Source organism: Pongo pygmaeus, chromosome 4, assembly GCF_028885625.2.
Source record: "Pongo pygmaeus isolate AG05252 chromosome 4, NHGRI_mPonPyg2-v2.0_pri, whole genome shotgun sequence".
NCBI classification, from domain to species: Eukaryota; Metazoa; Chordata; class Mammalia; order Primates; family Hominidae; genus Pongo; species Pongo pygmaeus.
Window position 1 is genome coordinate 147,586,611 of NC_072377.2, and position 27,193 is coordinate 147,613,803.

At 41.4% G+C, this 27,193-nt stretch overlaps 1 protein-coding gene and 1 long non-coding RNA gene across 11 annotated transcripts in view; one reads left to right on the top strand and one right to left on the bottom strand.

Annotated features, from left to right (window-relative positions):
* ARHGAP26 (Rho GTPase activating protein 26) overlaps nucleotides 1-27,193 on the top strand; it is a 454,090-nt gene that overhangs the window by 296,097 nt on the left and 130,800 nt on the right. The window lies entirely within an intron of this gene.
* The window catches only part of LOC134739609 (uncharacterized), a 33,055-nt gene that overhangs the window by 4,587 nt on the left and 1,275 nt on the right, over nucleotides 1-27,193 (bottom strand). The window lies entirely within an intron of this gene.

Sequence of the window (27,193 nt, forward strand, 5' to 3'; positions counted from 1 at the left end):
AAATACTTCCCATTGTGTCACAGTTGCCTACAGTGTTCAGTACAAACATGCTGTGTGGGTTTGTAGCCGAAGAGCAATAGGCTATACCATAGAGCCTAGGTGTGCAGCAGGCTCGACCCTCTATCTGGGTTTCTGCAAATGCACTCTATGATGTTCACACAGCAATGAAATCGCCTAATGACATATTTCTCAGCATATCTCCATTGTTAAGCGATGCGTGACTGTACTTCAAGTCTCTTCTTTCTGGAAAACCTAAAGTAATACAATAATAGTGCCCACCCTTTTAGAGATGTGCAGATTAAATTAATCTACACAAAGTTCTTAGAAGAGTGCCTGGCACATAGTATACCTTCCGTAAATGTTAATTTCTACAATCTGTTGGAGAAATCAGGGAACGGGAGAAAGAGGATGATGGAGCTGGCTTTAGGGTGTGGGAAATTGGGGCAATTGTTGAAACCAAAATAAGTCGTTCTTGCTGACTAGATGGGGATTTCTTCATAGTTTTGTTATTGGCAAGCAAAACCCTTAGGGCTGGATGCTAAAAACATAGCACACACAGCTGTTGTCCACTTGGGAGGTTTCTGTGTGTGCATGTGTATATTTTTGCCTTGCTTGTGTTTTCTTGGCAGTTTGTGTGCATTTGGCCCAAAGGGCTGAGCATCTCTCCCTTCCTACCAAAAGATGAGCCAGCACAGGGCCAGCTGGGAGAAAGAGCTGTTCATATCTGGTTTCAGGTCCTACCTTATTGCAAGTCTCACACTTCCCTGTGAATATCAGGGCTCTTCATGATTCAGATGCTCCATGGAGTGGTGCACCTGTTTGAAGGAACAAGCCATGTGGGGCTGATTTCCATAGAGGTTACCTCCCCCTCCCCCTCCCCTGCCCCTCCCCCTCCCGCTTCTGCTTCTTGGTGTCGCAAGGCTGATTTCATCTCCGATGCAGCTGTCTTTGCTAGAGTTTAATAACTCTTAATTTCCTGGAGGGGGATGGCACGTTATATCATGAAGACTCATCTTTGTCTGCATGCTCTGGAAATTTCCACTCATCTTTGTGATCTTTGAGATGTTTCCCTTTGTGGGAGAGTCTGACTTTCCTTCTGTTTTACTCAGTTTGACTGCCCTCTCAGATGCCATTCCCAGATTAAACATGACCATCCACTGTGAAAACGGCCCTCTTGACCTTCCAGTTTCCCCCTGGGAGCAGTCTTCACATGGATTTCCTTCCCCGAGTTACTGAAATCTGTATTGAAGTATTAATCTATACTCTAAAGAAGGTCATGCCTATATTCAGCTTCATTCTGTCTCGGTAGATATTTTTTCACTTTTGCAGTTTCAGCCCAAGAAAGGGCTTGAACAAAAGTTCAGGGGGTTTGAATTTTGGTGTCAGTCTTTTCTGCTTCCACACATGCACAGGAAAGTTTTTCTTCCAGCAGTTTAGCATCCTGATTTATTTTGTGTTTCCAGTTTGGTATTATAAGTCACTATTCTTGATTCTCTTCAGTAGGCAGTAAAGGAACACAAAATGTTGGGTCTTGTTGGTATATTGTAAGCAGGTCTTGCTATGTACTTGGAGATGCCTAGAATTGGGTAGAATAGGGTCACTGTTTTATTAAAGTCAGATATTCCATGAGGAAATGGGGCACCTTAGGCCTCAAAAATCAGTTTGTATATTAGTTCTTTGGCTGTAAGCAACAGATGTCAACTGTGGCTAATTTAAAAAATAAAAACAGGGTCCAAGAGCAGTGGCTTACGCCTGTAATTCCAGCACTTGGGGAGGAGGCCAAAGCAGGCAGATCACTTGAGGCCAGGAGTTCGAGACCAGCCTGGCCAACATGGTGAAACCCCATCTCTACTAAAAATACAAAAATTACCTGGGTTTGGTGGCACTTGCCTGTAGTCCCAGCTACTTGGGAGGCTGAGGTACGAAAATCGCTTCAGCCCAGGGAGGCAGATGTTGCAGTGAGCCAAGACCATGCCACTGCACTTCAGCCTGGGTGAGAGAGCAAGACCTTGTCTCAAAAAATAAAATCAAAAATAAAAGGAACAAAATATATCGAAAGGCTCCTGGGTCAATCACGTAATGGAAAGTAGAATTGAACCATCAGACATCGCAAAGCAACCTCAAGGGCCCTTGTGGTACCTGGCATCCTGCTACGTTTCTCTAGGCCATTTCTTCTTCTCTTCTAGATGATCATCTCAGATGTTGCTTTTCATTCCACAGAGAAAACAGACACAATCAGAAGAGAACTTCTACAAGCTACCACTACAATATCCACACCTGTGCCCATGTTTCTGCCATCTCTCCTGTGTGACAGGGGAACCCAGTGCTCCTACCCAAAGGCATTCCCTTTCCTGGGACACTTGAGCTGATTGATTCCCCATTGGATCTGTAAGGATTTGGGTGCTTCAGTAGTTTCTCCCTCTATCTTCTATGTCATTAACTTTTCTGTCTCTACTAAATCTTTCCCATCAGCACATAAGCATGTTGTAATTTATGCAATCCTTTGAAACATAAAAAAGGAAAAAGCAACAACTACAAAGAATCTTTCTCAATCCCATATCCGCTTTTAGGTACTATCCCATTTTTCTGTGCTCTTCCCAGAAGAACTCAAATAGTTGCTTGCTGTTCCCACATCCTCTGTTCCCACTCATTCTTTCTTGAACCTCAGGCTTTTATGCACACTAGTCCACTGAAATGCCTCATATCAGTATTGCCGATGACCTCATGTTGCTGAATCAATTTCAGTGTTCCCTTCCTTAATTGCTCTGAAGGATTTAACACAGATTCCCACTCTCTCCTCCTTGATAAGCTTTCTTCACTTGGCTTCCAGGACACCATACTCTCCTGGTTTTCCTCCTTGCCTCCTTGACTTCTGCTTCTCAGTCCTGTTTGCTGTGCCCCAGGACTCTGTCCTTCAGGCCTCAGACCTCATCTCCCCTCCTGCCATCCTCTCTCCTCCCCAATGAGGTCTTCCTCGATTGTTTTAAGATTGCAGTCTCTAGCTCCTTCACTCCCTACCTACTAGAATTGCTTAATTTTTTCCCATAACACATGTCAGTATCTAATATACTATATATTTGATTTGTTTACTCATTGTTGTTTTCTTCTCCCTGAAATGTAAGCTCCACGAGGTTGGCAATTGCTGTCTGCTCTGCACTACTGTATCCTTAGCAACTAGATCAGTGCCTTGCACTGCTCAATAAATATTTGTTGAATAAGTGAATGAGTGGAAAATATCCAGGTAACTCATAGGTAGCCCTTTTCAAGCACTACCTTTACGATGTCTCAGTTCCAACTACCTTTGTCCCCTTGTGAATCTACTGCAGGTTAACATTCCTAGTAAAAAGAGTTATAATGGTCTCTCCTGGGTAAGGTCCCCACATCTGTAGTAAGGCGGTAGTTGGGGACTCACCTGTCTTTCTTGATAGGACCACATGTAATGGGAGAAAGACATCCAATTGGAAATTTTCCAAGGAAAAATTGGATGCCATCATTCAAAAGATGCCAAACAAGTGAAAATGTCAGCTGTTTATAGGAGTTGTGCTTGCTGAAATTCAGTTTTTTGCCTTAGATAATTCCTGTTTTATATTAGAAGTTTCAGGTCTTGGTACAAATTTTAACTCTGTGATGGATCTTGTAAGTGCCTCAATAGCTCTATTATGCATCATTATGTGGAAGATAAGACCATCATCATAATAAAACAAAACAGCAAACAGCATTCAGATATTTTCCTAATACTTGGTTACACAGCTTGGTTCCCCAGAAGCCTGATTCTGTTTTTGCGGGAGCTAGCACTTCCCAAAGGCCTGGGCTCCCTTCACAGCATGTCTTCAGACATCCCCTGGGCCCAGAATTGTCTCCAGTGGTGTTTGGTGGAGTGCCGATGGTAGCTTCTTGGTTCACCAGTCCTCAGAATCCAGCACATTTAAACCTGTTCTTTTTAAGTCACCAGGCAAATGGGGGGGTTCCCATGTCAAATATGCCGCTCAGGCTAGCTGGTTAGTCAGGTTTTCTTGTTCTCTGTATTAAAAGATAATCTTGCCATTTTGCTACTTTAAGAACTATATTTCCCTTCATAATAGAACTGCCACTTAAATTGCTTTGCATGCTACCTAGTTATGAGCTTCCCTTCCAAATGTTGTCTGTCCTACAAGGTCATTCTCCCCAGCCCTAGCCAGATTGTTAATGAAGCGAAGAACACTGGCAAACATGTAGATTATCCCTTCTTTGTTATGTTATTAATGTATAGTGACTCTTGACATAAATAGGCACATACCTACGCATAAATTTAACCAAGAAGATTGAAAACTTCTACAAGAGAAACTACAAAACACTGATGACAGAAATTGAAGAGAATACAAACAAATGGAAAGACATCCCATGCTCATGGATCAGAAAAATTAATATTGTTAAAATGACAATACTACCCAAAGCAATCTACAGATTCAGTGCCATCCCTATAGAAATACCAAGGACAGGCCAGATGAAGGGGCTCATGCCTATAATCCCAGCACTTTGGGAGGCTGAGATGGATGGATCACCTGAGGTCAGGAGTTCGAGACCAGCCTGGCTAACATGGTGAAGCCCCGTTTCTACTAAAAGTACAAAAATTAACCGGGCATGGTGGTGTGCACCTGTAGTCCCAGCTACTCTTGGGAGGCTGAGGCAGGAGAATCGCTTAAACTGGGGAGGCGGAGGTTGCAGTGAGCCAAGTTTGTGCCACTGCACTCCAGCCTGGGTGACAGAGCAAGACACTGTCTCAGAAAAAAAAAAAAAAAACGAAAAACAAACAGGGACATTCTTCACAAAAATAGAAATAAAAAGTCCTAAAACTTCTATGGGACCACAAAAGACCGTGAATAGCAAAAGCAGTCCTGAGAAAGAACAAAGCTAGTGGTATCACACTACCCAACCTCAAAATATACTACAAAGCTGTAGTAACCAAAGCAGCATGGTACTGGCATAAAAGCAGGCCCATAGACCAATGGAACAGAATAGAGAACCCCTAAATTAATCTGAATAGCAAAAGCAGTCCTGAGAAAGAACAAAGCTAGAGGTATCACACTACCCGACCTCAAAATATACTACAAAGCTGTAGTAACCAAAGCAGCATGGTACTGGCATAAAAGCAGGCCCATAGACCAATGGAACAGAATAGAGAATCCATAAATGAATCTACATATCTCCAGGCAGTTTATTTTTGACAAAGGTGCCAAGAATACTTACTGGGGAAAGGATAATCTCTTCAATAAATGCTACTGGGAAAACTGGATAATCCACGTGCAGAAGAATAAAGCTAGACCACCATCTCTCACTCTGTACAAAAATCAACTCAAAATGGACCAAAGTCCTAAATGTAGGATGCAAAACAATGAAACTACTAGAAGAAAACACAGGGGAAATGCTTCAGGACATTTTTCTGGGAGAAGATTTTATGAATAAGACCTTAAAAGCACAGTCAGTAGAAGCAAAAATAAATGTGGCCCAGGTGTGGTGGCTCATGCCTGTAATCCCAGCATGTTGGGAGGCCGAGGCAGGCAGATTGCCTGAGGTCAGGGGTTCGAGACCAGTTTGGCCAACATGGTGAAACCCCATCTCTACTACAAAAAAATTAGCCAGGTGTGGTGGCATGTGCCTGTAATTCCCAGCCACTTGGGAGGCTGAGGCAGGGGAATTGCTTGAACCAGGGAGGTGGAGGTTGCAGTGAGCTGAGATCGCTCTACTGCACTCCAGCCTGAGTGACAGAACAAGACTCCATCTCAAAAAACAAACAAACAAAAATGTGATGTCAAAGTCCCATTGTTAAAAGTCTCTTACACAACAAAGAAAACAATAGAATGAAAAGAACACCTACAGAATGGGAGAAAATGTTTGCAAACTACTTATCTGATGTATAATATACAAGGAACTCAAACATCTCAACAGGAAAAAAAAAATCCCAATACAAAATGGGCAAGTGATCTGAATAGGCATTTCTCAAAAGAAGACAGATGGCCTGCAAATATATGAAAACATGTTCAATGTCACTAATCATCAGGGAAATGAAAATTAAAACCACAGTGAGGTATCATCTCTAGGATGACTATTATCAGAAAGGCAAAAAAATAAATGCCGGAGAGAATGGGGAGAAAAGGGAGGTCTTATACACTATTGGTGGGAATGTTTTCCATAGTACAGCCATTGTGGAAAGCAGTATGGAGGTTTCTTTAAAAACTGAAAATACAACAACATGATCCAGCAGTCCCACTACTGGAAATGTATCCAAAGGAAATGAAATCATTATATTGAAGAGACATCTGCACACTAATGTTTCTTGCACCACTATTCATGATAACCAAAATATGGTACCAATCTATGTGTCCAGCAGCAGATGAATGGATAATATGTGGCATGTATATATACACAATGGAATACTATTCAGCCATAAGAAAGAATGAAATCCTGTCATTTGCAGCAACGTGGATGGAACTGAAGAACATTATACTAAGTGAAGAAACAAAGTTAAATACTGCATGTTCTCACTCATGTGGAAACTAAAAAAGGTTGATCTCATAGAAGTAAAAAGTAGAAGAGAATATATAGAAGTAAAAAGTGAAAAAAGAAGTTACTAGAGACTGGTAAGAGTAGGGGGGAGGGAGGATAGGGAAGGATTTGTTAAAGGATACAAAATTACAGCTAGATAGGAGAAATATAGTCTAGTATTTTATACTACTCTAGGATGACTATAAATAGTTTCAAACAGCCAGTAGGAGGATATTGAACATTAACAATGAATGTTTGAGATGATGGATATGCTGATTACCCTGGTCTGATCACCATACCTTATGTGTAGCAGAACATCACTATGTACCCCATGAATATGTACAATTATAATTTGTCCATTAAAAAAATAAAATTTAAAGAAGAAATTGTTTTAGTAATGGTTAAATCTGATCTTAGCTGAAACTTAAGGCAAACCTTTTACAAATATCTTGATGCTTTTTGTTCCTTCTAATTTAGCTCCTCCTTAGGGGATGAGGGGAATCCACCTGAATTCCTAATAAACTAATCCATAAAGGACCCAGAATAGTGCCTCATTTTTAAAAAAAGTTTAAAGGTAAGTTCCAAAGCAAAAATTGTAAGTTACATGCCAGTAACTTTGGCATGTAAGGAGGCTGTCCTTGTATCCCTGTGTTCTTTGGGATTTGACAGCTTGTTGAAAACTATACTCTCTAGTGTTATTGATAAAGTTGGGAGCATCTCTGATTAAGCTGGCTCAGACAGAGCCAGACTGAGGTAAAGGAATGGGTCAGCCCAGCTGGCATCATTCATTTCACCATGCATTAATATATTAAGTAATTGCTATGGAAAAGGCACTGGCTTATCTACAGGCTAATTATTTATTTCCCTATTAGTGGTAGGGGAGAGCATTGGCCCAGCAGGCAAGAGGTTCTAATCCTGGTTCTTACTAACTCTTTTTATGTATGATCTTAGGCTAATGTACCAGGCCTTCAGTTTCTTCATCTACAAAATGAAAGGGATTACTTTTGTATTTAAAAAGTATGTACACACACTGCAGTCAAGGAAAACTCTCTAGAAGGGTAGCCATCAGTATCTTAACTTGGGTTTTCTTCTCCTGGCTTCTTTATTTTTGAATTTTTATGAAATAACTGTGTGTGCTATTTAAAAAGTTGTAATTATTTTTTAATGAGAGGAGCAGACTCTGTGACTCTGAGCTCCCGTTAACTTCGAAGACATCTATGATTTTATACAGCAGGACTGGGTAGGACAGGACAGTCAATCCTTGGTTATTCAGAGACAGAATCCCTTTTGTCTGCTTTTGCTCCCAGACTTTTGTCTGCTTTTTGCTCATTTGCATTTTTACTGGAGAGCGGGCAGCAGAGAGAAAGAATACATTTTAGCAATGTAGAAATGGTGGTAAAACTTTTTATCTTGAAAAGGTTTTTGTGGCTTTTTTTTTTTTTCATTTTAACTAGTATTGCTAATGACTTTTAAGTACATCAATTTTTTTCTGACTTCCTTAGACATTAATTAGTTAATTAGTGACCTTTCCTGTTATATAGAACTGGTTTAAAATAAAAGAAAAATAATAATAACAAACTGTATTATTTTGTGTGTGTGTTTCTGCATTGTTTTTGTCCTACTTACAGGTACTGTAAGGATCCACTGACTTTTCGTCCATTATAGAACTTTCTCTTCTCTTTTACTTCTACTTCATCTATTTCAGTCTGTCTGGTATCCTGGCCTTTTTCCATTAATCTCTCTGCCCAGGTCTGCTAGAGAAGGGGTTGGAACACTCCATTGCTGGTTCTTGTATGACCTATAAGCTAAGAATTTTTCTTAACATTTTAAAATAATTGAGAAAAAAATCAAAAGAAGAGTAATATTTCATGACACATGAACATTATATGAAAGTCAGATCTCAGTGTTCATAAAGTTTTATCGGAACAGAGCCATGCTCATTTATTTACGTGTTACCTGTGGCAGCCTTCGAGCTAGGATGGCAGGTTGAGAAGTTGCAAGAGAAACCACATGGCTTGTAAAAGCTAAATATTTACTCTCTGGTCCTTTAGAGAAGGTCTGCCAGAACTCCTATACTTGAGATTCCTTTTCCATTGGATGTCTCAGACCTAAGACATGTTTGGACTTGCCAACTCATTCAGCAGCTGTTTTATCACATGCCTACAGCATGCCAGACACACTGCTAGACACAGGTATCCAAAGATGGACATGATACCTTCTCTGTTAGGAGGGAGGAGCTCACAGCCTAGAGGGTAGCATGGGCCTGTCCACAGGTGAACTACACTCCAGCTCTGTGTGCTGGTGCCAAGGTGTGAGATAGGTGCTGGGGAAACTCGGGAGGAGGACTGTGACTGCCTGGGATGGGAAGAGGAGTGGTTATCATTAGATAACGGATAGCAAAGCCTGGATAGCCTAAAGCTGCATGTTTTTTGTGCTGGTTACTTTTTAATTATAACTCTAGAACTGTTCCATTAAAGTTAATTGTTACCTAGAACAAGAGTTGTCATAATTTTAACAAGTGTGCCTTTAACATTTCAATTGCACATTAGAAATATTCCTCTATTATAGGGTCAACATTTTACAGAGCTATGTAAGTAAATATTGTATATAGTGATTTTAGTTTCTTATCAAAATATAAATATAAATATATATAAATATATAAATATAATTTTATTAAAAATATGTATAAATTTATTTTAAGAGTTGCTTTGGCAAAGGGGAATAGACTTTTAGGTTAAAATAGCAATTTTCATTTGCTTTTAAGTTTTTGAGTTTTTAAAAAAATATTTCTCAGAACATTTAACAAAGGCTTAACTATTATACCATAGTAGGGATGTTTGGTTTTGTATAAAAAGGAGATCACTGGGCCTCATTCAAGATTTCCTGAATTATAATGGTGGGGATAGGCATGGCATGCAGGGATTTCTATTTTTAATAAACTCCCAAGTGATTTCTATTTACACTAAAGTTTGGGAACTACTGCTAAGGACAATATTGATTAAATGTGCATTTTAATAATTGTTATTAACTTTTTAATAGTTATGTTGTGTTTTTGTTTTTGAGACAAGGCCTTGCTCTGTCACCCAGGCTGGAGTGCAGTGGCGTGATCTGAGCTAACTGCAACCTCTGCCTCCCGGGCTTCAGAGTTCCTCCTACCTTAGCCTTCCAAGCAGCTGGGACTACAGGAGCATGTCACCATGCCCAGCTAATTTTTGTATTATTTGTAGAGATGGGGTTTTACCATGTTACCCAGGCTAGTTTCAAACTCCTGGGCTCAAACAGTCCACCCACCTCATCCTTCCAAAGTCCTGGGATTATAGGCATGAGCCACTGTGCCTGGCCTTGTTTTTGTTTTTGTTTTGAAACAAGCTCTCACTCTGTCACCCAGGCTGGAATACAGTGGTGCAATTACAGGTTGCTCCAGCCTGGACCTCCTGGGCTAAGGTGATCCTTACCCTCCCGAGTAACTAGGACTACAGATGTGTGCCACCAGACCTGGCTAATTTTTTTTTTTTTTTTTTTTTAAAGTCAGTCTCGTTATGTTGCCCAGGCTGGTCTTGAACTCCTGGCCTCAAACTATCCTCCCACCTCAGCCTCTCAAAATGCTGGGATTACAAGAATGAGCCCCCATGCTTGAGCTTTTCTGTCATCTCTGTCAGCCCCTGAAGTATACTGCACTTTTTAAAATTCTCAAAGACAATGTAAAGGAATCCTGATTGTCCAGAATGTGCACAGTCTCCCTCTTCTTCCTTTTTTTATTTTGAAATAGAGCAAAATGCACAAAAAATAATTTGGAGCATACATATTTGTATGTTTTGCTATAATCTTTCATGTATATATTTATACATATGTTCATATTTATATAACAGCTGACATTTGTCAGTTTGTTCCTTCTCCCCAAATGTTAACATTGGCATCCTCTTTTGGCACACCCTGTTCAATTCCCTTTGCCCTCCAGTGGAAAGCATTAACATGAATTTTAGCATATATCCTTTTGAACTATGTTTTGATACTTTAAAAGGGATTATTTTGTGTGTCCAAATATAGACGTCTGGTATTTGTATATGTGTTGTAATTTTCATAAATGCTATCAGGGTATACTCTAATTTTTCAGCTTGGGGTTTTCATTCAATTTTATTTTTTGAGGTAAAAACTAGTTCGTCTCTTTAAATGCTGTGTAAATATGCCACACGTTATTTATCCCTTTCCTCATGTTCCTAAGTGCACTGATAGGTGCTTAGAGTTGTTTCTAAGTTTTTACCATTATAAGCAATGCTGCAGTGAACATCCTTGCAAACATCCTTTTGCACATGTGTGAGTTTTAGTAAGATGCATACCTACCTAGGAATGGAATTGCATAGTTTTTCTAGATATTGCCGCATTATTCTCTGTCATGACTGAATTGGCTTATATGCCTGAAATACTTTTCATTTTGGATCAATGGCTAGATATGGATACAGAATACTTCAGATGGCACTTAATGTGTCCCAGGCAGCGCTCTAAGTTCTGTGAATGCCTCAGGTACGTGGGCGCCAGTATTTACCATTTACCATGAACTGTAAAAGAGTGGAGCAGGTTAGCTAAGCTACAGTTCTTGGAGTGGAGGCTGGTGGAATTGTGTTCCAGGCCAAGAATTGGAACAGCTTGGCTGAAGACCTAGAATATCAGGGAAGAAAAAGAACCCAGGAACTGAAGGATTAAATATCTTCATAGGATTACAGATGGGCTGATGTTGAACCACCCAGAGAGATCTGACATAGAAAACCCCAGCACCAGTTCTTCTCATTGTCCTCACTGGGGCTTTGGCAGGTCCTGCTTATGATAAAATGCAAAGGCTCTTAACCCTCTGCCACAAGCCTCCCTAAAAAGGGCTCTACCACCTCAGAAGCCAAGCAGCAGCAGACAGAACTCATAAAAGTCTCACCGTAGATGACTAGGGCTTCTGGCTTAAGCAGGTCGCCGTGGCTATGGGGTGCCACCATTTCTGGCTTGCCCAGATGATAGGGCGCTGCCAGCGTCTTTGTGGAAAGTCTGTCTTGAGGATGGGTCTGAAATGTCTGACTGTTGTGAGCAATTTCTAAAAGTAAACTGTGCAATCAAAGAGAAGTCTGTCTTTCTGACCTTGGGTCTGCATAGCTATTCCGATCACCTAGAGGGTTCGAAGGCCAAGAGTGGGGTGGGGCTGTAGCTGTTGGTGCCTAGGCTCTTCTTTTCTGGGATGCAGACTGAGCTTATCTCCCCTCCCCCAACCCTGGTTTCCAGGAATCTCCTTAAGCCCCTGATTGCCTCTCACCTTTGCTGCCAGCCTCTAAAGGCCAGTTCATCTCTGCATGCCCTCTCCTATATTCTACCACCATTGAAATGAACAAACTATTGTATTTTCTCACCTTCTGTGAATGGACAGGAAGAAGGGAGGGAGTAAGGAAGCTAGCAGGCTAGTCAACAAAGAAAGAAAAACCTTAGCAAAGATTAGGTTCCTGCATTACCCAGCCAGTCATGTTATGCTAACTCAATAAAAAATGAAGTTTCATTGCAGGGAAAGTAAGTCAGGATACCAAAATGATGTGTTAGCAGGGCTGGGCCTAGGGCGAGGCAGAAGAGACACCTGGGTGCAAAATTGAAGGAGGCAATAACCTGCAACCATCCCGAGAGTGAGTGAGGGCCTCTTTAAATGTTGTGGCCTGGGTGTGTCTCCTGTCTAACTCTAGTCCTGCCCCTGCTGGATTTCAATTCCGATTTTGGTTTTTTATTTTGGTCAGTATCCAGACCTGAGTGTGTCCCTTTTATTCCTTCAGCTGTGGACACTGATGGACCATGCTAGAGAAGAGATTGATTCAGTCTGTTTTTAGTTTGCCATCTCAGACTACATCTGGAATTTTATAGCAGTCGGGCGGGGTGGGGGAGGTTTTCAGATAATAGTGTTTTGTTTTAGAGAAAACTTTTCAGGAATGTGTCTTGCTGGTAAGCAGAGACAATTGAAAATTGCTTCTCTCCTATTAACATCAATAATTTAAACGTGTCCTAGAACTTAAATTATAATTGAGGCAAGAGGCAGATATTCAGACATATTCATGAAAGCTGGCCTGTGTACAACTGTGGCAAAATAAGACAGGTGGTTTTCATTGGCCTAAGAGGTGGAAAAATCAACTTTAGAGACTTTCTTAGCATCTGAGCTCTTTGGGTTGTTAAATACTTTCTTGATGGCTGACTGGTGAAACAGGTGGTTATGGTAGCATCACTAAACATATGTGGCATTTTTATTTCAAGAAACCAACCTTCCAGACATGTACCTGATATCTTGATTGTGCTCTGCAAATGCAGAGTAATTTCCAGCTGGATCAGTAAAGAATAATATTGGCTGTGGAAAAAGTGCTAGGATTATTACTTTATCTTATCATGTGTTTAACTTTTCCTTTGTTTTCACATAACTAGTCTGCAGAAGGCCTGTCTCTCCCTCCTCTAACTTGTGCTCTCTTGGGAGTGCTTACAAGCTTTGTCATGTCTGAGTGCAAAGTCAGTTTGGAAACAGTAGAGGGATGGGAGGGCACAAAGGATCTATAGAGCTGGACAACCAAACAAGTTAGGTGGAGGAAGCCTATGAAACATTTTTTACATCTACTGTGAAGTAAGCACTTTCTCCTTTGGAGACTGCTAGAGCAGAAACCTCCCCATTTTTCTCCTTCTCTGTTTCCAGCGTCCTCTGTGTGTCTATAAACACCTTTGCTACCAGGCTAAGATTCTTTGGTCTTTGTAGTCAGCATGGGAGAAAGGCAGGCGGGGAGATCACTCAGGAAGCTCCCTTTGCCTTTTCAGAGTTAACCGTTCTGTGCAGCTGATTTGATTATTAAATTTAACTGAAAAAACTTGCAGGGTCTGCCAGACAGAGGACAACAGCCTGGTATTGTCAGCCCCATACAAACCCTTCTCACTGTCAGACCGGATTAAATGAACATGTTTTTAAATATATTTACCTTGTTCAGGTCTTGGAGCAAGCACTTGCTTCATCTCAATGACTCCTTGGGATATTGTTATGTGTACATTGGACCTATTTTACCTTTGGACTCGTTTCCCTATAGCCTTAGCATGGTAATGTTGGTGGAAATTGATTCAGTGGTGCAGTGTGCCTAGGGAAAGTGAGCTTGTTTGACAGAAGCTTTGCAGGGCCTAGGGAGAATCTAGAGAGAGATGAGATGCAGGATTCTCCTGGTGCCCAAAGTCTAGGCTCATGTTGCCTCACATGGTCTTCTCCCTCTTTAAAAGACCAAGCCAGCTGTCACATAGCTCCAGAGCATCTGGATGGGGAGGATATACTGGGGAGCCTCAGAAGTGTGACCTAACTCTGGATAGTGGGGGACCTTATACTATTCAAACACAAGTTCAGATGGCCATTCTAGTAGGTGAGTCCTGGTCACTGTTCTGCCTATAAGATGGGAGTTGACCTTTATATGTAGGACTGCTAGGAGCCTTTCACTTATTCATTCTTCAAATATGGGGATGCCTATTATATGCCAAGTGCTATTCTAGGCATGGGGATATAGCAGTGCCCAAGACAGAGTCCCTGCTGTCTGTCTTAGAGCTTAAATTTAAATTGAGGCAAGAGGCAGATATTTGCACATATTCATTGAGCACCTACTCCGGATTTACAACCTGTGAATACAGTGGTAAATTAAAAAAAAAAAAATGGAAGTATAGACTAAATCCATTATAAAGATAATTTCAGGTGGTGGTAAGTGCCCTCAGGTAAGAGTAAGCCCAAGTATTGAGGATGGACAAGGAGCTGTGTTAGACCAAGTGGTCAGGGAAGGCTCTCTGAGGAGGTAGCATTTAAGCCATGACCTGAATGAAGTGAGAGAGCAAAGCCCTGTGAAGAGGTAGAGGAAGGTTCCTCCAGGAAGAGGGAACAGCAAGTGCAAAAACCCTGGGAAAGGCACCTGGGAAACACCCTGGGCATGGTCACGGAACAATAAGATCTATGTGGTACAAGCTGAGTTTGCAGAGCTAAGCAGGGGCCAGATGAGGTGGTAGCTTGGGGACCTCAGGAAAAAGTTTGAATTCCGTTCTAATTGTAATGGGGAGCCACTGGAGGATTCTGAGGGTGTGAATGGCACAATCAGTGGTGAGGGTGTTTCTTTTCCCAAGGACACCCAGTTGCTCTATGGCAAATGAGCTGAACAGGAGCAAGTGTGATGTTGGGGAGGCTGATGCAGTAGTGCAGATGAAAGACACTGGGGCCTGGACTAGGGTGGTAGTGGTGGAAATGCTGAACAGTGGGCATATTTGGGATATATTTTTAAAGATAAGGCCAACAGGATTACCCAATGAGCTAGATGTGATATGTGTAGGGAAGGGGGATAAAGGATGACTCCTGGGTTTTTGGCCATCATTGGGGGAGAAACGGAGGTCTTGTCTTGTTTTATTGCTTGGTGGAGTGGGTGGGTGTTGGGGTAAAGACACCAAAAGTTCCACTGGGAGCTCTCAGCATACAGATTATTCTTTCTTGTGTATCAACCACAAGACTGATGAGATCACTGAGGGCAGGTCTGTGGATAGAGGAGGAGAGGAGCCAGGACAGAGTCCTGGGGCTCTATAGCATTTAGAAGTGGGAAGAAGAGGGTCTGGCAGTGAAGATGGGAAGGAACAGCCTGGGATCAGAGCAGAGCCTTTGGCTGTATTCTAGTCAGGACTCACACCATAGAGAATAAAATAAAATCAAACTCTGGAAGACTAAGCATGCTGTTTGGGGAATATATTACTTGGTTGATTTAAGACAATGGCCTATGTTTTCCATTGATGTAATTGGAAATGGCACAGTTTTGAAGAGTGGAAGTCCTGGAGTCAAACAGACCTGAGTTCAAATTCCATTTATAGCACTTACCAGCTGGGGGACCTTCAGGAAATTACCTACCATCTGAAGACGGTGAAAACAGAGGTGTCCTTGTTTATAAAATGGGAAGAATAATAGGATCCATCTCAGAGTCAGTGTTGTCAAGATTGAGTTGATGCATGTAAAGTGCATATCCAGTTTCTGGCATGGAGTAAGGGCTTAAAAATGGTAGCTTTTGCTGGGAGCGGTGGCTCACGCCTGTAATCCCAGCACTCTGGGAGGCCAAGGCGGGCGGATCACAAGGTCAGGAGTTCGAGACCATCCTGCCGAACACAGTGAAACCCTGTCTCTACTAAAAATACAAAAAAATTAGCCGGGCGTGGTGGTGGGTGCCTGTAGTCCCAGCTACTTGGGAGGCTGAGGCAGGAGAATGGCATGAACCCAGGAGGTGGAGCTTGCAGTGAGCCGAGATCGCGCCACTGCACTCCAGCCTGGGTGACAGAGGGAGACTCCATCTCAAAAAAAAAAAAAAAATGGTAGCGTTTACCTGAGTAACTTTTCTCTGGATCTGTTGCTGGGGACGTTTGAGAGTTTGGAATACTGTATTTTCTACTTTGCATTTTTGGGTCTTGCTTTGCTATTTATAACTTCTGTTTAGTATTTGTTGCTGGCTCTTAGCATAGTGATAATGCCATGATTGCTTCAGTCTTGACACTTGTCCCAAACCCCAAGACAATAATTATGTCACCCTGGAGGTGTTAGGAAAAATTCTTCTAGGATGAATGAATTGAGCATTCTCTCTGGACTGTCACAAGAATATGGAGTTGTGTTTACTGTTCCCATCCAGAAAGAAATGCTCTCATCACTATCTGTCCCTGCTCAGAAGTCACGAGGAATAACAATTTATGCCCAAGAATTTATGAGGAACATAAAAAATGATAAAATTACTTTGAATTTGTTGAAAACCTGTTATGTGTCAGGTGCTTTAGATATCTGGTATCTACTATCATTGCAGAAGTCCCCAGAAGCAAAAATTGGGATTTTTAATTTACAGAGGAGAACACTGAGATTCAAAGTTACATACCTTGCCCAAAGTCACACTGCTACCAAGTTTCAAAGTCAAGAATTGTATTCATGTTTCTGGCTGAGTCTTGAGCCTATTTTGTTCTCACTATACTGTAGCCGCACATAAGCATAATTACAGATCTGAAACCAAGATGATGGAAGTTGTATATAGCTCACTTTAGACATACCTCTCCTTCTAATGTATTTTATTTCTCTTTGAATTTCATAAAATAAGATTATTCCTTTTGAAATCACAAAAGCCTAACTGATGTTTTCGCATGGCTTCTATTTAAAAGAGTTTTCCTTTTCTACAGAACTTCACGGGTTTTTGAGTTTAAAAATGAAGGGAAAAGGTTGATGTAGCTCATTTTTATTTTGGTATTCATAGCTAAATATCATATTCCTTAAGCAAAGATTGTCACTGTAGAGTGTGCATTTTGCTGGACCATATCGATGAGTTAGAGCTACCAAGAATCTCAGCCGAGTATAATTCAGCAATCGAAGGCAGTCTCTGTGTATCTTGGGGAAGCTAGAGCTGGAGACTTTTTCTTAGTCTTCTTCCCTTTTCTTTTTCCCATTAGTCACAGGTGTCATTGTTTCCTAGATATGAGCTAGTTTACATTATGAGGCCATGGATCACTTCCTCTGGAAACTGGTTTACCATGCAGATATGCTCCTAAAATTCCGGCTTTATTTCTGCTCAAGCATACATCGCAGTAACTGGCCTAATGATCAGTTTTACTCCTGCCAAATTTATCTTTGTCTCGTTTTCTCCCCCTTTGCTCCACTCAGACATACCTTGTGAGATGAGAGAGCAAGTCTTATGTCTCTTAATATCCCCAGCATCCATTCTGTTGATCACATCATAAGAGCACAGTAAATATTTTTTGAGTGGAGAAGAATTTCCTGTTTAAGCTTTTTTACTTCTTTTTGTTGTTGTTTTGAGACAGAGTTTCGCTCTTTTTGCCCAGGCTGAAGTGCAGGGACACAATCTTGGCTCAATGCAATCTCCGCCTCCTGGGTTCAAGCGTTGCTCCTGCCTCAGCCTTCCTAGTTGCTGTGATTACAGTCACCTGCCACTACACCCGGTTAATTTTTGCATTTTTAGTAGAGATAGGGTTTCACCATGTTGCCTAGGCTGGTCTCAAATTCCTGACCTCAGGTGATCTATCTGCCTCTGCCTCCCAAAATGCTGGGATTATAGGCGTGCGCCACTGCACCCAGCTGCTTTTTTATTTCTTAACTCAGATTCAATATATCTTTCTCCCATCTTATATCTCAGACTTATCCCTCTAATAAGAAAACCTTGAGATACTTTATTTGCAAAGGTTGAGTTTCAAGTCATTATATTACATGTCATAAAAATTAAGGCATGATTTTAGAGCAAACAGTGTTCTTCAAGATAAGAGGAGACACTCTTTAGTTCTTTCCACTTTAAAGCATCTGCAGGCTCTCGCCGTCCACATCATTGACTTTTATATGATGCCACCAGCCCATCCGGATGCATTCAAAGTGTGGTCAAAACTATAATTGAGTGGGAATTTAACAGCCTGAAAAAGACTCTGCCTTAATGACCCGACTGTAGGGGACAGATTAATTTTCAGTAAGATTTGGGATCATAACTGTGGTCACAGTATTCCCTGCCATTAAAACTTAATCCTACTTTAAAAAATTAAAAAATAAGTTTTTTACTATATGCTATTAAAATAGAAAAAAGAGAACAAGAACGAGACAGATTTAGCTGTCTGTGCCCAGCCATGAGCTCCAGATTCTCATCACCCTGTGCTGAGTGATTTGCAATGGCTCATAGAAATGAATTTGGAATGCATGGAAAAGCTGTTCACCCTCTTTTTGTTCCCTTGAGCGGAATGCATGGGGTGCTTATGGGAAATCTGGCAGAAGAGCAGGGGAAGGTTTATGGCCTGAGTTTCCACAGATTTGGAGGGAGGCGTGTTTTTAACTAAAAGGGAGCCCTGCCCTTTTTACTACCCTACTTACAGGGAACTCTGCCCTCTGCAGCGTGGCATACAAAGACATCTTGTGATCTGGACACTGCTTCCTCTCCAGCCTCGCCTGTCTCCACTCCATGCCAAAGGCTCACTGCTTTGGGAATAACCAGCTGCTTGTAGGGCCCACAGTCACACCTCTTTGCCTTTGCTTATGCCAACATCTCCGTTAGAAATACTTCCTCGGCTGAGCGCGGTGGCGCATGCCTATAATCCCCACACTTTGGGGAGGCCGAGGCGGAAAGATCACGTGGTCAGGAGATGGAAACCATCCTGGCCAACATGGTGAAACTCCGTCTCTACTAAAAATACAAAAATTAGCTGGGCATGGTGGTGCGTGCCTGTAATCCCAGGTACTCGGGATGCTGAGGCAGGAAAATTGCTTGAACCAGGGAGACGGAGGTTACAGTGAGCCGAGATCGCGCCACTGCACATGAGCCTGGGCAACAGAGCAAGACTCCATCTCAAAAAAAAAAAAAGAAATGCTTTCTGCATGGGTAGAGTTTCCTCTCCCTCACCCCATGCATTGTGCGAGTGGTGGTCCCAGCCCCGGAAACTCTCGATTCACTTGTTTTTCTTCCTCTCTGTTAGAAGACAAGCTTCTTGATGATAGGCCCCAGGGTCTATCACATCATTTGTCCCACTCGGCCTGGCCTGCAGTAGGTGCTTCATAGAACATCCTCTGGTGGCAGATAGTAGGGGAGACATTCACCAGTTAGTCTCATATACATATGTGATGAAAAACCGAGGCAGAGCATAGGATCTCTAATTTGGGGATAGGGGAGTTGGGTAATGTAAAGAAATTGAGAAATTAGTTGAGAAAAAAGAGGGGGACAAGAGGGAAGAGATTTCCAGTTAATGGCATGTGTGAAGGCAAGCAGTGTCATAGAAGTACAGAGAGGAAAAGGTCAAGGTGCAGATTAGCTTAGGAGAACTCGACAGAGGCTATAATGTAACTGCTTATAATGATGAATTTTTAAGCCAGATAATTAGTCTGAGTTTTATAACTAGGCAGGCAACACTGAAAGTCAGAGCTGACCCTATTCATGCTGTCGCTGTCCCAGACTTTGAGGGTAGCGGCGGCAGATGCAGAGCGCTCCACAGCATTGGTTCAGCTAAACCAAGTGTTTATCCATCTGGTTGGATTTGAGTGAGTGCCAAAAGTTAGCTGAGGATTCCCAGCCCTGAAGTGGCTGTGGGTATGAGGAAGGAAACAAACCTCCTTAACCAAAAGAATGTCCTGAATTTCCAACTCATTGGAAACCATCTTGGTTGCTCAGATTGTCTTACTTTTTAAAAAATGGTTTCTTTTAATATTTAAATAATTTTAGCTACATTTTCCCTATTATGCAAGGAAAGGTTTGACTTCCTAAGGCTGATAGACTTCCCATTAATAATTTTTTTCACAAAGAAACAAGGCAAAACTCTTGTTTTTATCCTAGTCTTTGACTGTCAGAGCTGGCCTTTCAGGGTTCCTTATGGTAGCTGCTAATGGTGGCTTCTATCACCTGTAAAAGAACAAGAGTTGATCAGATCTTGTCATCAGATATGATGATAAGAAAAATGTTGGAAGAATGTTTTTCTCTCCAGAGTATCTGGAGAAAGAATTATTCCAGATGGCTATATTAAGTTGCATATAGCCATTCAAGGAACTAGAAAACTGCCAGTCCCCTCTGGCATTACTAAAATGACACAAACCCATTGTTGATCATTTTTCTAGAATTTTGACTGTGGGGGAAATAAACTTAGGCCTCCATCTTTATTTTTAGTGTCTTATACAAGCAACTTTTGCCAGCACACTTGGTTGGGTTCCTGAAGAGATGAGAAAGTAAGAAGTTGCTTCAAAGAGCCATAAATTGGGAAATAAACTTGGGACTCCATCGTTATTTTTAGTGTATCATATAAGCAAGTTTTGCCGGCATACTTGGTTGGGTCTCTGAAGTGATGAGAAAGTAAGAAATTACTTCAAAGAGCCATAAATTCAAATCCCAAGTTCCTTTCACCTTGGACATTCTAGTCTGAAGAGTGAAATGCTCACTGCTTTAGGGTTTATTAGCTGGAGATTGAGCCAGTCTGCCTTGTATTAGTCAAGATGTTTCCTGTCTTTCTTAGCACTTAAGGCTGCTGGTGAGATGCTTTGGCTATAAATTTTCTTGTCCAGCCTAAGTCCACATCTTGAGTCTTCCCTCTCGCTCAGGGGTCTTATTACCACAGAACTAACTTTAGTTGATACGGAGGGGGGCCACTGGACATGACTGGTTCTTCCAATGCTCAGATATCCATGAGTGTCTGGAGCCACTTTAAAGTTTTGGATCCTCCCTGCCTACCCCCTACCTCCACTGTCTCAAATATTTATTGATATCGCCCATTTGGTGCAGCTCCCGCAATTCAGTCTGCTGAGTTTTACGAGCTTGCTAGATCATGTTCCAAAAAGATTCCCAAGCACTAAAGCATTTGCCAGGGTCCTTGGCATTGTGACTCATGTGTGTTATCAGGGGCCTCAAATATACTATGCCTTAAGATTTGTGCAGAATTCAGAGTGTAGTTACTACCTCTTTAGAGTCCAGACTTCTCTGCTAATGAGGACCTGCTGAGGCATCAAGACATTAAATATGATTCCTTACATGCATTCAAATTAAGGTGTTGTAAGCCTCCCCTGTTTTCTCACACTGTGGGAAGCCAGAGCTGCTGCCACTTGTGCTATAAGAACTTGGTTCTTTCATTGGAATTAAAGGAATTTGCCCTTCAGCAACTATAAAAGGATGAGTATCTAACTGTTGTGTTTGTTTGGAAAGCAGTTTAGTGCCAGAAAGGCATGCCTAATAGAGTTCAGGAGACTAGTCCCTCCTAACCCTTTTGTTTACTCATGGCCAAATTTAGTATATGCCAGCCCCTAACGTCTGGCGCTGTGCTCCCCATACCCTCTCCATTGCAGCCATAGTAGCCTTCTTTGAGTTCTTCAGACATGCCCTCCTCTCTCTGACCCTAGGGCTTTTGTCTGTTACCTATGCCAGAATACTCCTCCTCATCTAATTAACTCTGGCCCATTCTTTTTTTTTTTTTTTTTTTTGCGACGGAGTTTTGCTCTTGTTGCCCAGGCTGGAGTGCAATGGTGTGATCTCAGCTCACCAACCACAATCTCCACCTCCCAGGTTCAAGTGATTCTTCTGCCTCAGCCTCCTGAGTAGCTGGGATTCAGGCATGTGCCACCACGCCTGGCTAATTTTGTATTTTTAGTAGAGACGGGGTTTCTCCATGTTGGTCAGGCTGGTCTCGAACTCCCGACCTCAGGTGATACGCCCGCCTCGGCCTCCCAAAGTGCTGGGATTACAGGCATGAGCCACCACGCCTGGCCTTATCCTGGCCCATTCTTTAGAAGAGTGAGTCCTTCTCAAACATGAATCACCTGGGAAGCTTGTTAAAATGCAGATTCTTCATTAGGTCTGGAAGGGGTCTGGGATCTGGCATTTCTAAAAGGTTTCACATAAAGCTGGTGCTACTGTTCCTCACGGAATCCTTCCCCAGTCCTCAGTTAAGTCAAAAGTTCCCCATTTTGTGTGCTTCTGAGATTATATATCCGTCCTTCATAGGGCATTCTTCACGATTGCTTATTTCTTTTTACTTGTGCCATTTTCTGATTAATGTTCATCATTTACACTAAACTGCAAGCCCTATGTGTGCAGTGACCACCTGTGATCTTTGCTCACCCTTTTGTTTTCAGAACTTGTTATAGTGGGACATATACGGTTGTACTATATATGTACTAGGATATACAGGTAAGTAGATGATGGTTGTATTGGCTGTTGACAGAATGGTTAAATATGTTGTTCTGAGATGCCATGATGATCATAAAACTCAGGGGTTTGGACCAAATTGTTAAAAAAAAAAAAAAAAAGTGGTTATGTCTTTATTATTTTCAAGGTAAGGACCTCCTGGAACATTTAAATTTCATGTGAAGCAGAAAGAACCCAAGATAATCTGAGATTGAAAAAAACTCATGATAATGCTATAAATAAAGTTTCGGTGCCGCAAAAGGAATAGCACTCGAATATAAAATTTTCTTTATAATTCTCAGCAAGGCAAGTTACTTCTACAGAAGGGTGCACCCTTACAGATGGAGCAATGGTGAGCGCACACTTTGACAAGGGAGGAGAAGGGGTTTTTATCCCTGACACATGTGATCCCTGCTGCTGTGTTGTTCCCCTATTGGCTAGGGTTAGACTGTACAAGCTAAACAAATTCCGATTGGCTAATTTAAAGAGAGTGACGGGGTGAGTGGTTTGGCAGGAAAAATGGTTGTGACAGAGCAGATAATCGCAATGAGTCAGGGGGTAGCAGGTAATGGGAATGAGTCGGGGTAGCAGGTAATCAGAATGAGTCAGGGTGGAGCAGGTAATTGGAATGAGTTAGGGTGGAGTAGGTAATCAGAATGAGTCAGGGTGGAGCAGGTAATTGAAAAAGATTGCTTTATGAGGAAGTTAAGTTTAAAAGTAGAAGGCAAATAGTTGAACATACTGACGTACTGATTTTTTGAAAATAAATTTAAAACTTATATCTAACAATCCCTCCTCTCGCATTTCCTTACAGCTTTCTTTTTAAACTTTTTAACGTGTCTTGGCTTAGTTGTTTTGCTAGATTTTCCAAAAGAAGAAGCTTCTTTGGATAAGGTGGAGGATAGTTAAGGGAGGTTTTAGTAAGTGCCATTTTTATGAGCCTCTGCACCAACCCACGGATGCATAGTGTGACACAGCACCTGACAAGAATAAGTACACCCATTATGGCTGTGAGGGAAGTAAGAATTGAGGCTATTATTCTTTTCCATTTACCGAACTACTTTCTATTCATGCTGTAAAGGGGTCATTTACCCCTGAGTTGTTGGCTACCTCATTGGACAGAGCAGTCAGACCTTGCAATGCCTTTGTTATACTTCCATCAGGGGTGGTGGTGTTTGGGATGAAGGTACAACATTGAGTTTTAATCATGATGCAAACTCTTCCTCTTTTTGCTACTATCATGTCTAAGGCTATCCTGTTTTCCCAAGCCATCTGGCTAGTAGCCCCTAATTGCTTAGCTATTCCTTTAACAACATCTCTAGTGTAGTTAATAAATCACTGTTGGTTGTAATAGATCTAGTTTATCCAATCTACATTTTTATTAATTTTCACTCACCAAAATATTGACCCAAATTCTGCAGCTATTTTATTTCGGGCTTGAAATTGTTCTGGTATTCCCCATGGGACTCTAATTATGTCTAAATAGACGTGAGAGTTGAAAGACCCATAAGGGCCTTCTCTCGCTTCACGATGTCTTATTTTTTTCTTTTTCTGGTTGATGAAATGCCAGGGTGAAAGGGATAGCCGATTGGACTAAAGCATAAGTGCCACTCCAGTTATTCAGCAGAGTGTCCAGTAAAAGTCCACCACAATACTACCACACATCCGTTTGGGGATGAACAAGGGCTGAGTGATTGATGAGCTCTTGAAAATTCTTAAGCTCACTGCATCCTTTCAGGTCTCCAAGGAACACTAAGTTTCCTCCCTGTCATGAATTTAGTGTTGGAGATGGAAGCTGGATGGCCCTTGGGGGCTGACCCACAGGGTGCCGGACTTTGGGATATAGCAGAGAGAGAGCGTGGCATGACTTGTTACTCCAGGCTGTAGAATCCTGGGAAAGAGCTACCATGCAGCCCATGCCCGGTTGACTGGAGGACCACCCTAGTGGAAAGGGGACAGTCTGGGCCTCTGGCCTGCTATGTGCACAAGCATAACAATTGCTTTTGTTTAACATGTGAATGGAATATTTGATCCTTTCCAACCAGGCGTTTGCATCTTGGTATCCTGTCTTAATTGCCAAAGTTTGTTTTAAGTCTTTAACTTCTACTATAGCTATCTTGGTCATGTCATTAGATGGAGAAGGAGCAATTGTTCCGTTGTGAGAAGTTTTGGAAGAAGGCTTAGAGGAAGGTGCAGGTGGCAGGGGATCAAAGAAACGCATTTCAAATAATCTAATAGGGTCTGTCCCTGAAACCTCAGCCCCCATAGAAGAAGGGAACTGGCTTAGAAAAGGGGGAGAACTTGAGGGTTTGAGATAATAACCTGTGTAGAATTACACTGGGTTAGCTGATGGGAGAGGGCTGTCCCTCTAGTAAAATGAATGTATGGTTTTAGGAAGTTGCAAAAACCGGTTGGGGCAATCCATTCTTGCTCTTTAGTGGTCCGCAGAACATTGGACCAACTACGTCATAAAAGCTTTACATTGGGGAGCAAGACTCCTGGTTGATACTGGGGTCTTCATCGAAATCTCCCCAGATTAAATGGTCCCAATTCACTAATGCCCAGTCTTAGGAGATTCAGGAGGGACAGAGGTACTTTTCTGAAGTAGAGAGCTGTCTTTGACTTGGTAAGTCCCCACAGAGTATAACAAGACAAGCATTAAATGCAATAGTTTGTGGCAAAATTGACTTGGTCATGTTAATAACTAGATAGTCAGCAATAGAGTGAGTAAAGAAGAAAGAGTAATAGAATAGATGAATGAAAGTTAAATTTCTTAGCTTTAGTTTGGTAGGGTTTTCCCCTGGGACTATGGCCCACGACTCTGGAGGGGATGGCGCTTTCTTGACTCTGGTGTGATGAGTCCATCCGCTTTCCACTGTATGAACAGCAGTCTAGGTGGTTAGCAGCACAAGGTAGGGTCCTTCCCAGGCTGGCTTGAGTTTTCCTTCTTTCCACCCTTTGATGAGAACATGATCCTCAGGCTGGTGCTAGTTTACTGGAAATTCTAGGGTTGGTACCTGTGCTAAAAGACTTTTAGTTTTGAGGGAAAGGAAAGTGGAAGATAAACCAATTATATAATTTTTAAGAAATTGATCTTTTGTTTTAAATGTGGGGACATCAGCAGTGGACTTTATAGTCCTTGGTGACTTTTTACTGAGAAATTTCCTTTAGCACCTATTTTTATTAGTTTCTAGACCAAAGAAAGCCAAACACCATTTTATATTTGACACTGCTTCCTGTATGATTTTTATACCAGATAAACTAAATTTCACCTTTATATTAGTGTGTTATTAATGTTAAACTCAATTTTAATAAAACTTCGTTGACATAGTTATCCAATTTTAACGTCTGACCGTAAGGTAAGATTTTTATAGACTCTTTTTAATCCTTTATAATTTTTGTTAAAGAGCAGGTTAGTGCTTTAAGAAAGACCTGTTGTGCTTTTATTTTAATATCCAGTTCACAGAAAAACTGGATACCCCTTTAACTTTAGCCAATATGTTTACACACAGAATTTCCTTTACAATTAATGTTTCAAAACTTGCTTAAACCTTTAAAACAAAATATATATTTTTAACCTTTTAATGTAGGTAGAAATCCACATTCTTATGCCTCCTTATAATCCTTTTACCAAAGGTTTATTTTACTTTCCTTATACACCTTGCACATAAACTGTTTCTTCAATAGTTTTACATTCAGGAGGCCTAATTACTTTTAAATTATACAATATTTCTTGCATAAATTCCCTTTTATAACTTTTTTTCATGACTTTTACAGACAATTCTTCGACATGCCTCAACTTTCTGACTTGTTGCAAACATCTCTCTGTTTTTTTTTTTTTTTTTTTTTTTTGAGACAGAGTCTCCCTCTCACCCAGGCTGGAGTGCAGTGGCACGATCTCGGCTCACTGCAAGCTCCGCCTCCCGGGTTCACGCCATTCTCCTGCCTCGGCCTCCTGAGCAGCTGGGACTACAGGCACCCGCTACCATGCCTGACTAATTTTTTTGTATTTTTAGCAGAGACAGGGTTTCACCATGTTAGCCAGGATGGTCTTGATCTCCTGATCTCGTGATCTGCCCACCTCGGCCTCCCAAAGTGCTGGGATTACAGGCGTGAGCCACCGCACCCGGCCACATCCCTTTCTTTAAACAACCAGTTAATTTATTTTAGGACAAGAATTTACCATATAACATTCCTTTTTACATAAATTCTCCCCCAACCCTTTTTTTTTTTCTCAAAAATGATAACCATTCTTTTCCAAAGTGAACTTCCTTCATGTCTGTGGACTAGACTAAGGCCACAAGATTAGAAGTTAGGATAATACATGTTACACTGTTAACTTTTAGTAAACTTTACTTTTGTTGAAAACCTTTTAAGTTTGGGATTTCAATTATTCTTTGCTATTAATAAGACCTCGTTCAGTCCATATTAACTTAGAATTGGTATAGATGGCTCTTTCCTGATTCAGTAAGCACTTTAAGGCTTGACTGAGTGCAAACAGCTCCCACGTTTGAGCAGACCAATTATTAGGCAATTTTCCTAACTCTGCTTCTTCAAGAGTTTCCTTATCACTTACTGAATACCCACTGTGTCTTTTTCCCTCAATCACCGGGGAGGAACCATCTATCGTCCTGTCCTGAAGGGAGTTCCTCCTAGGTCTGGTTGGACCTTCGTATGGTAATTAAGATTTAGATCCCCTGTTAGGAAACCTGCTGGGTTAAGGGAATTTTCAGTGGTAATGTTAAATCATCTTTTTCTAACTGAATAGCTTTATACTTTAAAGTTCTTGAGTCAGTAAGCTACCTTTTTGCTTTTTTTTTTTGGACTTAGGATAGTTCTGATCTGATGAGGTGTGCTCACAATGAAGTTTCCTTTAAAAGTTATTTTTCTACTTTCTTCTGTTAGCAAAGCAGTTGCCGCTACAGATTGAATGCATTTGGGCCATCTGCGGGTTACTGGGTTAAGGATTTTTGATAGGAAGGCTACTGGTTGTCAGTGGTCTC